At 39.1% G+C, this 13,437-nt stretch overlaps 1 long non-coding RNA gene across 2 annotated transcripts; it reads right to left on the reverse strand.

The window, feature by feature from the left end:
- Positions 1 to 6,886: 6,886 nt before the first annotated feature.
- LOC121082072 lies at positions 6,887 to 13,095 on the reverse strand. Of its 2 annotated transcripts, none has more exons than XR_005825892.1 (5): positions 12,469 to 13,095; positions 11,459 to 11,492; positions 11,084 to 11,226; positions 7,769 to 7,952; positions 6,887 to 7,318 (listed from the first exon to the last, which is right to left on the reverse strand). It is a non-coding gene; the product is annotated as an uncharacterized LOC121082072 (long non-coding RNA). The 2 variants fall into 2 exon arrangements; XR_005825891.1 differs by having other exon boundaries at positions 6,887 to 7,326.
- Between the last annotated feature and the right edge of the window lie 342 nt (positions 13,096 to 13,437).

Here is a 13,437-nt window from a genome sequence, read left to right on the forward strand (position 1 = left end):
GTTTTCAAGGCTTTTCTAAACAAACCACGATCATGGAGAATCTCCAAGTGAATCATAACAAAAAAGGGAAAAAATCCTTGTCATGGTTCTTCTATTCATAATTTCAAACTTCAGCAGCAGAAAGACTCTCTTAAACTAAATTAATTATGTTCAAGTCAGAATGACTGCTCTGAACCCAGGTTTATCTTCAAACTTTTCAGCTATTTCAGAACTAAAGGTCTTTTGTACCAAAAAGCTTGTCTGCATTTTCAAAATTAATTAGTTTGATAACATATACTGCCCCCTCCCCACAAACTTTTCGTGTGGGAGAAACGCCAACTCTATTCCTGAAAACAGGAGAAGTCCTGTGTGGGCAGCACCGAATGAGGACACAAAGCTATTACAAGGAAAGGGGAGAGTTTTTATAAAGCAGCTTAAACTGAATTAGGTTGAAACAGCAATTTAAATGCAGAAGAACTCTATAGGCAAAACCAAACCAGATGGTGTCACTGCACAGCTTGTTTTGAGACTGGAACAAAGTTCAGCAGAGGCATAGAGTCTCACAGGCTCTAGAGGAATTATTAGACGAGTTGACTGTGATATCTGTGTAAACAATATTATAAAGCAGCTTTAGAAAAGAAGCCCAGTATAGTTTTGGGCTCTATCCTTCAAGAAAGTTCTGAGCAAAATAGAGGTAGGGGAAATACCAGGAGTGGTGATCATGGTTTCTAGCTTTAGGAATAAATAAATAAATTGAATTTAACCAGTTTATCTGAAGAAAGGAAAAAATTAGAGAGAGATGTGATGTGCAAATGTGTACCACATGTGCAAAAGGTTGCTGCATAAAATTAGAGCAATTTTCATGTCCACAGTGGATAGGACAACTAATAAGCTTAAGGGAAATTTGTATTAGGTACTGAAGATATCAAAACAAGATACTCAGCCTTATGGAATCCTTTTTAGTAGTAAGGACAGTAAAGTATTGCAAGTGGTGTTGACCGGGGCTGTTTTAAAACCTTAATCATAGAGGTTTTAACAGAAAATATTGGCACCCATGTAGAGAGATAAGCCTGTCCTTAGGCTGGTGTATAGAGCAGGTGACCTCTTGTCGTCCCTTCTCCTCCTGTTTTCCAAATCTACATACACTGTTTTAGAAACACACATAAGTGTTATAAGTAAGAGAAATAAAACTGTACTTGAATCAAAAAATGAGAGTTTTTATGAAATGACAGAAGTTCCTTTGGTAAAAATAAGCAGACACAGGAGTCCCCAAGTTTCCCACTCAGCTGCCTGTTTTGATGGAAATGAAGACAGTGAGAGATTCTGAGCAAGAAAACACAGCTAATGAGCAGATTAAATCAGGTATGATTTAGGTGATAATGGTGACTTCTAGGTTACATCATAGGCTAGCATATTTGAAAACATACATTTTTAGTCATACAGATTTTTAGACTCTAGGCAAACATCAGTAAGTGAAAAATCTCTAGTAGCAGGCGTGCTGGAGGTTAGCAGCTGCATCACTTGCATATGCTGAATTTACACCTGACAGAGGCTGAGTACATGCCAGTCTCTGTAAAATGGCTGAAGAGTTCCAGGAATTCTTGTTAATGCAAGCTCTTAAACTAGGCTTGTAGTAATCATCATTAAAAAACACACCTAATACCTTTCACCCTCAAAAGAAGCATATGCATCCAAGTACATTGATCACACACCACCAGGTTTCCTTTCTTTAAAAAAAATAACCTAATGTGTGTTTACACATGTGTATAATCTCACGCATACACATTGCTGTATGTTTATCTCTTTAAGAAGTAAAGGTCAACAGACTGGGAGTGTTGGACCAGGCGCTGAAGAATTCTCAAGTGGTTTCTGGAGGAGATGTTCTCTAGACTCCACATAGATGGAGACAGATCATCATTTCTGTATAGATACCCAGTGTGCTACAGCAGGACACCTATGACAGAACCGACGTTTCTTTAATGCTGGTAACTTCATGCCACATACACTGAACTGCCACAGTTAAGCTGAGAAGCAATGAAGTAGGAATGAGAGGATCACTATGACCTACCACAACTCTCCCTAGTCAACCAGATATGATCTTACATATGTCACTAGATCAGATAAATTAATCCAAGAATATGTTTTGTTAATAGTCTAAGTAACTCATTGTGGACTTGTAACCTCCAGAGGAGACAAATTTAGGACACTGTTCTTCAAAATTCCTCCACCGACCACAGTGTCACTTTTTACTTGCAAAATGTGTTTCAGTCATATTTCAGCTGTCTCTGATGGTACCAAATAACCAAGTCATGTTGATGGAAGGCTCCATAAGAGAATCTTTTCCTTCAACAGCGCCTTAAAAGGATTGTACAATCATCAAACTGAAAAGGGAAAACAAGAGAATAGAACCCATACAACTGCTATTTACATATGGAAGGAGTAAGGAAATGAATAGCATTGGAAGCTGAAAGACTACACTCAGCGTCCAGCTGCAAACATCAAATGGGAACAGAAGCCAGGCTGTGCAGCATTTGAGGAGAGTTAAGCATCACACTAGTCTACCATTCCCAAACCAGTTTGGGCAGTTCAAATACGGTACCAAGGAAGAGCTACTTTTCTTTTGAGATAAAATAAGGAAGAGTATGTAGTCCTCTGACAAACCCTTTCCCAACTTGGCCAGGGAACACTGCACAGCTGATAAACCTTGTAGTATAACACTTCTTAACCAAGAAATCTTCAGTACTTTGAAGGCTGTTGAAGGAACTGCAAGGGCAACAAACAGTAGTTTTGCTTATTTGGCATTTTCTCAGCAGTTCTCTTCCTCTACAAAAAAACAGAAGTATGATTCAGAAAAAAGAACAGAGAGACCAGAAGAATGCAAATATGGATGGGAACTCCAGGAAATATGATTGCGGGGTGGGGATGAGAGAGGGGGAAAGTAAGTTTGAAGAGTTATGGGATGGGATTTGGCTTTTGGTGCTCTGTTCCTTCAAGCCCTCTGTTTCCTGCAACAAATGAAGCTGACATGTTTCAGTATTATCATATGGAAAAACATCAGGACACAAGAACATATTGTTTGATGACTTTATGCCTGTGTATTTCCTAAAGATAACATCAAATCTATGAGTGCTGTTTTAAAAATTTTAATATAGAATTGTTCCAGATAAAACTGATGTACTTCCATTTCTAAAAATTGCTTTACTGAAGACATTCCAAAACACAATTGTATGTACACATATAAATCAGCAGTCACACACAGCATGCGTTTAAAATATCCCTCTTCACCTCCACAAAGCAATCTGAAGGAGGAACAAAAGTTTAATTCAAAGATATTACTTGCAATCTTGAAAAAGGTTAGTACCCTGTAAAAATCTGAGTCACTGCAGTACAATTTTTCTTTCTTTACTGTAGAAAAATTTCACTTGCAAATTTTATATCCGAGTTTGAATTGCAACACTTGTTCAGCATACTGCAATACATCTTCAGGTTACATAAAAACAACTAAAAAGCAGACATCACTTTTATGCTTAAATGATTTAGTTCTACATGTAAAGTCATTATACAAAACCTTAATCCATGAAAAATTTTCCTCAGAAGGTTTTTGGTTTTGTTTCTTTTGTTTTAACACTTTTTTATTAGCAGCAAACACAAGACAATCCTGTGAAGTGTAACAAGGAACTTAAATGTATTTACATTTTAAATGTGTTTAAATGCTACAAGCATTCTGAAGACATTGTATAGAAAGAAACTTAAAATACAAAGGAAGACTAAGTAGAAAACTGTTCTAAGCAGAGACAGGAGTAAACAGGAACACTCTCATACTTTACATCTTGGACGTTAATGTTGCCTCTTTATTATAAGTGGCACACGTTCAAGGTGCTTTTCAGTGAATGTGTCACTTGCAAATTGTCATGGAAAACCATTATGCAGGAAGAACCACAAAGATCCATTTGTTTTGTACCTAATTTACTTTAACCTTCCTACCCACAATACTTCAGTATCTTTATACTTTAAAAGCACCTTCTACCACCCCTCTTCTACTTTAAATAGCTTTTGAAGATCCTCAAACAATTTTGGGACAGGCCATAAAAAGACAGATCATATCATGTTTAAATATACTTAATGAAAAATACAGAAGCAAGTTTGTCGATATTTCTGAGAACTAAGCACAGTATTTCTCTGCTTTAAAACCGAAATCTTGCTGTTAATTTCTAGACACAACATAGCAGCACATGCTTTTAATTTTAACTTCTAAAACCAGATCAGGTAACTCTCATACTAGAACATTTAACTTGCAACATTCCTGAGGCAGGGAAGGGAAAGGTAAGAATGGCACAGAAAGGGACAGATCTTTAGGTGACTAGTCAGAGAAACAGATACACTGTTGTAAAACTACTATCCACTTACTCCTGGAGTGTGTTACTGATAATAGTATCAACTCCTTCACAAGAAGGAAAAGATGAATAACAGACAGTTAGAACTACTGTACAGCTACAGGTTTTGTTGGAAATGTCTGTATTAGGGTATAAAATTAAGAGGTAAAAAAAATATCTACCTATAATGTGAACATTGGTGTGGAGTAGAAAGACAAGTAACAAGTGGCGCCATAAACAAGCTCAAAAAACCTGTATGATTTGCCTTCTCCTAAAGCTTGATGATAAGGCCAATAATTCTTTAAATATAAAAATGAGCCTAAGTGCAGATTTAATCCAACATTAAGGAATAAATCTTGCTTGAATAAAGAAGCCATGCAATGTAAATAAACAAAGCTAAGTGCCTATTAATTGAGTAATACTAATAAGCCTCCATTTTGGAAAGCCGCCTAACCAATTCATCAGTATAACCATTTTTACATTGGAGCTTTTTACATAGTTTTTTATTTATACTGCAAGAGTATAAATAAACCCCAGTTAAAGCCTTACCGTGGTAGATGCTATTCAGCAATGCAGACATGCACAATTCCTACCCTGAGAAGCACTGACTATTAAAAAGAAGTCCTTTAAAGAAATACGGTACTTTCATTGTCATGATTACTTTAGTATTTCTCTATACTGCAAAATTGTTTAAAAAAAATTCACAACAGAAAATAAAAAAGGCTGGTGTTAAAAAAATCCTATTCTAAAAAAATCCTGTATTTCTATAACCCAATCTCCATCAAACCCCAAGACTGAAAAAAAAAAGACTAGGCTTTGAACCTAGCATTATTTACAAATTCCCATTAAACTCTTCCAGCATTTATGCCATTTTCACCAAAGCTCGCTATACTAGCTTCCTATTCCATACAAACAGATTAAAAATAAGCATATGAATCTTATTAATATTATGCGGTACAACCCTGCAGAAGTGTTGCTGGGTATGTACAGCATATATCAAAATTTGGTATTCTGCTTTAATAGTATCATCACTTATAAGCCTGTATTATTTTTACTATTATACATGAAGGCAGCTGATACAGAAAATAGAGCTGTGACAGCATGAAAAAACCTTCATTTAAATAAGAATAATTTCTTCTGATAGCATTTTTCCTGGTGGACAAACAGTGACTAATATAATACTTCAGCATCATCCATATTACCTTAAAAAGATACCTCTTAAAATTCCACCTTTCAGGAAAGAATACGGGTTCCAGTTATCACAGGGGGAAAAAAAGAGGAAACTGATAACATGCTAATTTAAACAAAAAACAGTATCAGAATTCCACAAAATTTTGTGCATCTTATTTTGGAAGTACAACAGAGCTTGTTTCTTGAGAGCTTTCTAAAATTCTGTGTCTAGAGTCTAACACTCTTGCTTGACAGCTCCAGAAACACTGATGGCCAACAGGACCGAAGAAGATGGCCTTCAGGGAACTCATCTGAAGCGGCCACCCTTAGGCGGAGAGCAACCAGGGGAGCAGAAGGAAGAAGCAAGAATTCCCAGATGCCTGTCCATTTTTTTCTCAGTGCCATTCTTCCTTGCTCCTCCACCAAGCCTGGGGGCTCCCCCGCCTCAGCAGTAGCAGGTTTCATCGCTGGCAGAGTCCCTGGAGCCACTGAGCACCCTGGTGTACTCCAAGTGCTGCACAGCTGAGTAGGGTCTGTTTGGGACAATTGACCTTTTGACTGGGTTAGACAAACTGCACGGTCAGATGCGGTTCGTACTGAGCAGCTGAGCAGCAAGAGGCTGCGTGGCCGGCTCTTCTCGCCAGCGCTGGTAAGTCCAATAACTAAATAACTACACTTCAAGTTCTACAATTAATAGGTATCCAGAACTTATCCATTTCACCAGACAGTAAATTTCAGGCTGTTTTTTTAGTCACAGAACTAATTACATAACAGAGGAACAAGTCGATGGTAACATAAACTAGCCAGATTTGGAAATGGAGTTTTAAATATTTCTATAATAGTCATTTTCAAATTATCAAAAGCATCAGAATCGTAAGATTATGAATCAGTTGCACTTCCCTTCAACAAAGATTTATGAATCATGTAATAAGTGGTAAAGTATTTAATTCCAAATCTGGAGAGAACCAAATGAGTAAGTGCATGTATCACTTTTCACCTGAAATAATTTACATATAATACATAATACATAATATGTAATATAAAATATAAAATGAAAGCATATTCTGCTCACGTGTATCAAATCACACCCAGAATATAGTCAGACATATCTAGTATTTTGTTATAAAGTCTTAAATAAAATAAAAAATGCTAAAACTACGAACATCAGCATCTTCTCAAATAATTCATTTTTCCTTGAAAGAAAGCATAATCTAATTAACACTTTTCCAGCCACTGGCAGACTAGAAAATTCATAATAAATGGAAGTCAACAACACAAAAGGCATTCATGAGCTATGTGAAGTTGTAGCCACTTTAAAAGCTGTATTAGTAAAGCTGTAGTCTCACACAATTACAAACAGACAGTTTAAGAAACAGGGTTAATAGTGTCTTCTATTAGTTCCGACTTGCACAAGTAATGCAGGTACATACAGAACTGATGTTGCTTTCCAGAACTTTTAAACACATACGAGAAAACAGGAAAGGTATTTACACTTAGTATTACCAGTGTACACATAATTACAAGTGTAATTAATTTACACTGGTAAACTGTAAATAAACCATCAAGAAACAAAAAAGTTACAAAAGATTTATTATGACTTTAAAACAAATATGGTGAAATCTGATTTATTAGCAAAAGAATCTGCTTACCTCTGAATTTTTTCCTATAGTTCTTCTTGTCTCTTCTTCTAGTTCCTTTTGTCTCCCAAGGTGGTTGTTCAAAATTCCTTCTTGAAGAGCTCTGGCCCTCTTTTCCTGAGAGAGCTGTCTCTGTGTTTCATCACGTTCCTCTTCAACCTGCAGTACTACAATAAAACTACTTGCATCTTGAGAAAAACCAGAGCTAGCAATACATCTTCCCATTCTCTCCCTTGTATACTTGAAAATGTTTTTGATTCCCCACAGTTATGATAATCCACCTATAAATAAATAAATTTAAATTTTCTTATGAAAATTTAAGAAGAAATACAGGATGTTTTGTAGTAATCCAGAAAAAAAGTCAGGCTTTGCCTGAAATACAAAATGAAACCTAAATTTTGAAAAAGGAAAAAAGGAATAATAAACTGCAAAGAAAAAAAAAAGAACAGCCCAATTGTGAACCAACTGTATTCTGCTGTCCTCAAAATTTGACAATTGTTATCCAGTGCCTCTTCCATGAACAAAGCACCTTCTTCTCTAGGCATACTGGAACACAATTGAAAAGAAGCAGAAAATAAGACAAAGTGTTTAATTCATTATTTAATATACCTGTTTCAAGAGCTTTCTCAGTGTTCTTAACTCCATTTCTAAATTCCTTGGGTGTAACTCAAGTTTCTGTTTCTCCTCCATCTCTTTACAATATTGATCTTCTTTGCTTTGGAGGTCTTCTTTCATTTTCTCACACAGCACTTCTACTCTGAGCCTCTTTTCTTCTTGTTGTTTCAAAGAACATCTGGGATTTAATAGAGTATTTGAGAAACAAAAGCACTGATATAAAAGTAGATATTCCACATGATGAACTTGCAGAGACAACTCAACCCATAAAAATGTTAAATATTTTCAGAGTTCATATTTTTACTGTACTTTTCAACTTTTTAAAGAATTCTAACTTCATGCCATTGTCCATGGTATCAGTTGTACAAGATACAGAAAAAAAACGTTGAGTGATTTATCAGTTATTTGTAAGTTTGTATAGGGAAACACACACCAGTGTGCACACTTCTATAATAAAAAAAATAAATCATCTTCATATTACAGCCATTTTGTTGAAAAAGGAGTTTGTTGTCTCAACAGATCGAAGCATCATAAACTTTTACTATGGTTAATATACATTTTCTTAGTATACTGAGGCTACATATTACGGATTCAGTGACCAGAAGTAATACTGGTGAATCAGCACGCCACTTACCTATGGCAGACCCAACAATTTTTCAGCAAGCCTTCTGTAAGTCTAAAACAACTGCTGACCACAGACAGAACAAGCAGTTTCTGTTTACTCAAGAACGATGTCAGTGTTCAAAACCAGATTCAGAAATGCATGGGGTTTATGCTTAATACAATTAAAAACAGTTTTAAACCTCAGTGGATGTACCTCTGGGAGAAAGAACAGCAATTTCATTTTGAAGCTGACTTACAAGGAAAGCCTTATGGAAGGTCAGCTTCTTTACCAACTGAAACAATCAGCAATGAGCACTGACATGGTAAAAAACGGTCCATGGTGTGCCCAGGGTACCCAAACAAGAAAGCAGCTTTGTGTTTGATCATTATCTTGACTATTTTTTCCGATAAACTCGCAATGGTGAACAAGAAAAAAATAAAAATCAAGTATCAACATAAGGAAAGAACTGCCAATTGAAAGCCTGCTTTAGAAATTCTGCAAAACAAGAATCAACCACCACTAAAATTACTTGAAAGACTGACAAACATTTGTATTTGAATGGCGTATATTGCAAGGAGAAAGCTTTACACGTAATTTCTAGTGTAATTTCGCAAAAAGTGTAACTTTTGAAAGTATAAATTTAACGCTGCTTGGAGAATTCACTTAGAATGAAAATACTACTTCTTTATACTTGACAGATGTTTGAGGATTTTGAACACCTGCTGAAGTCAAACCCAGGCCAAGCTGGGACCTGGCCTCGTCTTCCTCGTACCCCCCTCCCCCGCGCTGGGAGGCCCAACTCCCCCAGGCCCAGCTCCCGCAGCCTCCCCTCACAGGGCTGGTGCTCCTGCCCCCGGGCCAGCCCGGCATCTCCCTGCCGACCTCACACGGACTGGGCAAGATCGCTGGGGCCGGGGGGCCAAAAACCAGCCGTGCTGGCCGCACCTCAGGAAAAACAAATGTAGGAAAGGGCGAAAGCACCACACGGGCAGAGAAGGGGAAAAGCATGTGAAAACCAGCCCCGCAAACGAACACCCAGGTCAGCGAGGGAGGAGGGAGAGGTGCTGCTCCAGGTGCCAGAGCAGAGATTCCCCTGCAGCCCCTGAGAGAACCATGCTGGAGCAGATACCCACAGCGCAGTGCTGCGCAGGACCCCGTGCCAGAGCAGGCGGATCCTTCCCGAAGGACCTGCGACCCATGGAGGGCCCAGGCTGGAGGAGATTTTCCCCAAAGGACTGCAGCCTGGGGGAGGACTCACACTGGAGCAGGGACAAGGGACGAGGAAGGAGCAGCAGAGAGAAACTGCTACGTCCCGACTGCAGACCGCAGCCTCCCCGTGCTGCCTGGGGAGGTGGCAGGGAAGGAGCGCAGCAGAGCTTGAGCAGGGGGGGTGCCGACGTGTCCTTCTCAGGTCTTGGGTCTTTGTTTCTCACTATCCAAATGTATTTTAATCGCTGGAGTCTGTTTTGCCAGTGGCGGTCACTGGGAGGTGGCAGCCCTGCCTCCACACTGACCCACAAGCTTTTTCACCCCGTTTTGTCAAGGAGGGGCAGTGGCAGCACCAGGAGGGAGTTTGGCCTTCGGCCAAGGGTTAACACTTGCCTAATGAAATTTTAGCATAGTTTAATAGCCCTAGTAAGTGATGCTTATGTTTATATAATGCTTTGTGTATAAATGCAAGCATCGTATGACAGTTGATTTTTTGTTATATATTTATTTATTTATTATTTTTAAGCAAAGCCATTATTTTGCTATACTCTTTTGTCATTAGCTGTTGAGGGGTGTGCTGGTTGTGGCTGGGATAGTGTTAATCTTCTTCACAGGTCGCTGGTACGGGGGCCATGTTTTTACAGTTGTGCCGCAAACTGGGTTGGTAGCACGGGATGTGTTCCTTATGGCCCAGCAGCGCTCACACAGAGCCAAGGCCTTTCCTGCTTCTCACCCCACCCCACCAGAGAGCAGGCTGGGGGTACGCAAGGAGCCGGGCCGGGACACAGCTGGGACAGCTGACCCCAGCTGACCCAAGGGGATGTGCCATGCCACGCGGCATCATGCTCAGCATAATAAAGCTGTGGGAGGACGAAGGAAGGGAGGGACATCCAGAGTGATGTCACTTTGTCTTCCCCAAGTATTTGTTATGTGTGACGGAGCCCTGCTGTCCTGGAGATGGCCTGTGAACACCCGCCTGCCCATGGGGACGTGCTGGATTAATTCCTTGCTTTGCTTTGCTTGGGTGCGTGGCTTTTGCTTTTGCTATTAAACTGTCTTTGCTGACCCATGGGTTTTCTCACTTTTCCCTTTCCGATGCTCTCCCCCACCCCACTGGGGTGGAACAAGTGAGTGGCTGTGTGGTGCTTAGGTGTTTAGGTGTGGCTGGGGTTAAACCACATCAAGGGGATATAAAGAAGAAAAAGCTCTTGCCGACTTTTGATGACCACATCAGAAGGAACTGAACTGTACTTTGCAAGAAACTGCTTCTCCAGCTCTGACTACACAGAGAACCAATGACAAAGTAAGGCACGTTGGCTGGTAATACAGACGACATCTCAGGCTAGGTGACAGTTTCACAGCTTTTGAGGGGCATCTCTAATCAGAAAGGAAATATTATATCAAAATATGAAATTAAAATACTTAGGAATGCATACAAAGAAATCATGTTTTAAGGGGAACTTGTAACAGCTGAAGACAGAGACTTGAAAACATACCCATATGAACCACACTAAGCTTTTCCAACAGCAGCACAGCCTCCTTGGCAGGTTGAAGCTTGTAACCGGACATCCTCTGAAGTTGGGGTCAGATGAGTGAGTTAAACCAGGGTCATCAGTTTACTTCCATTTTGTCTGCTGACCTACAAAAAATACAGTACTTTCTGGTAGTTCCACTGTCTAGTATTACAGACCATTACAAATGCATGAATGATTCATTCTTTCCTTCACAGCCCACAGATTTGTCTCAAATACAATAAAGCTGCATACCAGCAGCAATTTGTACATCTGGTTGATCACTACATAAACACTTGCTCCCATCTAAGTGATTAAAAGCTGATAGAAACAGTTTATCAGAAACTAGTTTCACAGTACCTCGTTCTTTTCACTCCTGGTTGTTGCTGCAGGTCTAGAAAACAGAAATCTATTTCAGTACTGAAATGCTTACATTGCATTATGAAAAATACCTCAAGTTGCTTTGGAAACTTCATTTCAGAAGTGAATTAAACTAAAATCTAGTATAGGTAACTTTGCTAGATATAGTTCAAGACTGAAACAATTATTGTGTACTATTATGTATACTGGAAGGCTAATTTTCCCACAAGATATATAAGCAAATAGTTTGAAATAACTGTTCTCCCAACTTCACACAAAGTGACAGAAATCTTACAGCTACAGACATGTAGCTAATACGCTTACGTGCATTCCCTGTTTAATACCAGGGGTTTAGCTCTCTTCAGTACTGAGAATCCCTCTCCTACAGGTCAAAGAACTGTAATTTTGGATTCTCTGGTGTCCTGAGTCTGGCTGGGATGCAGGTTATTTTTTTCACAGCAGCCCCACACAGGGCTGTGGTGGTTAGATTTCTGCCCAAAACAGTGTTTGATAACACACCAGATTTTTAGCTAAGACTGAACTGCGTCAACAACTTCTCTTTCTCACTTTGCCACAACCCACACAAGTAAGTTCAGGGTTGGGGGCAAGAAGTCAGGAGTGTACACAGCTGCAAGAGAAAAGTTGGAGCGGGGAGCAGGGACAAAAAATCCTGATATACCTGCAGTGCAAAAACCTGAGATACCTCACCCTTTTAAACACATGAAATACTTCTATGCCTGTGCACACACTCGATGTATTAATCAGAATTTGTGCCACGTGACCTTATCGTTAACTTTGGCCAGCATGCTCAAGGCACTCTAAACAAAAAAGAAGTGTTGTCAACACAAAGCACATCAGGTAGTGTGGTCACACGAAAGAACAAGAATCTTCATATGCATCATATTTGCCAAAAAACCCCCCGAAACACAACAAAACCCCAAAACTTGCCTCCAGCACTCAGGTCAATTTTTATCAGCAAGTTTTACTTGTAACATTCCTTATATGCATACCTTCCTTCATCCTGAGATGTTTCACTGGAAGTGCTATCATCCAGTACTTGACCATGATTGCCACTGGAAGAGCTCATCTGCTGATGAGCCTTCTGGCTTTCAAGGCTTTTATTTTTCTTTGCAACTTTGGCATTCAGGGCAATTTTACTGCATTAAACAGAAAGAAAAAAAATCACCAAGTGACTAGGTTTGCAAAAAATATTTCTGTGAAACAGACATACTTAAGATCGATGTCCAGAAACAACTGAGGCGACAAATATCTATGATAAAATCACAGACTTAACTGCAAAGATCATGGAAGATACCCAAGTATTTAAAATCCTTGCCCTAGGAGTCAGGGGGACACAGGGAATCTGAGCTAGATCCAGGTTAAGCTGGACTATATCCAAGTAGCCACGGTACAGAAAGCATCTAGAGCAGAGATTCCTTTGAAGGACAGACAGGAAAAAACTCCTGCTTAGGTTTACATTAAAATATGTGTGCCGCCTTTAGACTTTGAGATTGGTTTGATAATATATCATTTTTCTGAAAAAGGGCATATTAACTTAATGAAAAGGAAAACACCAACTGCACAGAGATCACTAAAACCACCTAGAAAAAGGGAGTAGTAGCAAACCGCGAGTTCCTCCTTTTCTTTTCTAGGTGGCTATTTCTACAAAAATAACTGCTTTCCAGTCTTCAGTTCTGGTTTTGAAGATGCATTTTGCCTCAGTATTGACAAGGAAATCACAGGAATTTGGGTGGGGGTTTTCTTTTTTTTCCCCTTTTCTTTTTTTAGAGCAGGCAATAATTTGAACCTCCATCACGCGCTTCGTGTATTCTAAAAAGAATATTTCTTCACTTTTTGAGAAGCAGTGGACTATCTCACTATGGCTTTCACCACTGAGGAAACTACTTCAACTACTACAGTATTAGAAAACCTAAGACACTTACATAGCACTACAAATAAGAATTAGAGATTATTTCCTT

Source organism: Falco naumanni, unplaced genomic scaffold (genome assembly GCF_017639655.2).
Source record: "Falco naumanni isolate bFalNau1 unplaced genomic scaffold, bFalNau1.pat scaffold_253_arrow_pat_ctg1, whole genome shotgun sequence".
In the NCBI taxonomy this organism is placed as follows: Eukaryota; Metazoa; Chordata; class Aves; order Falconiformes; family Falconidae; genus Falco; species Falco naumanni.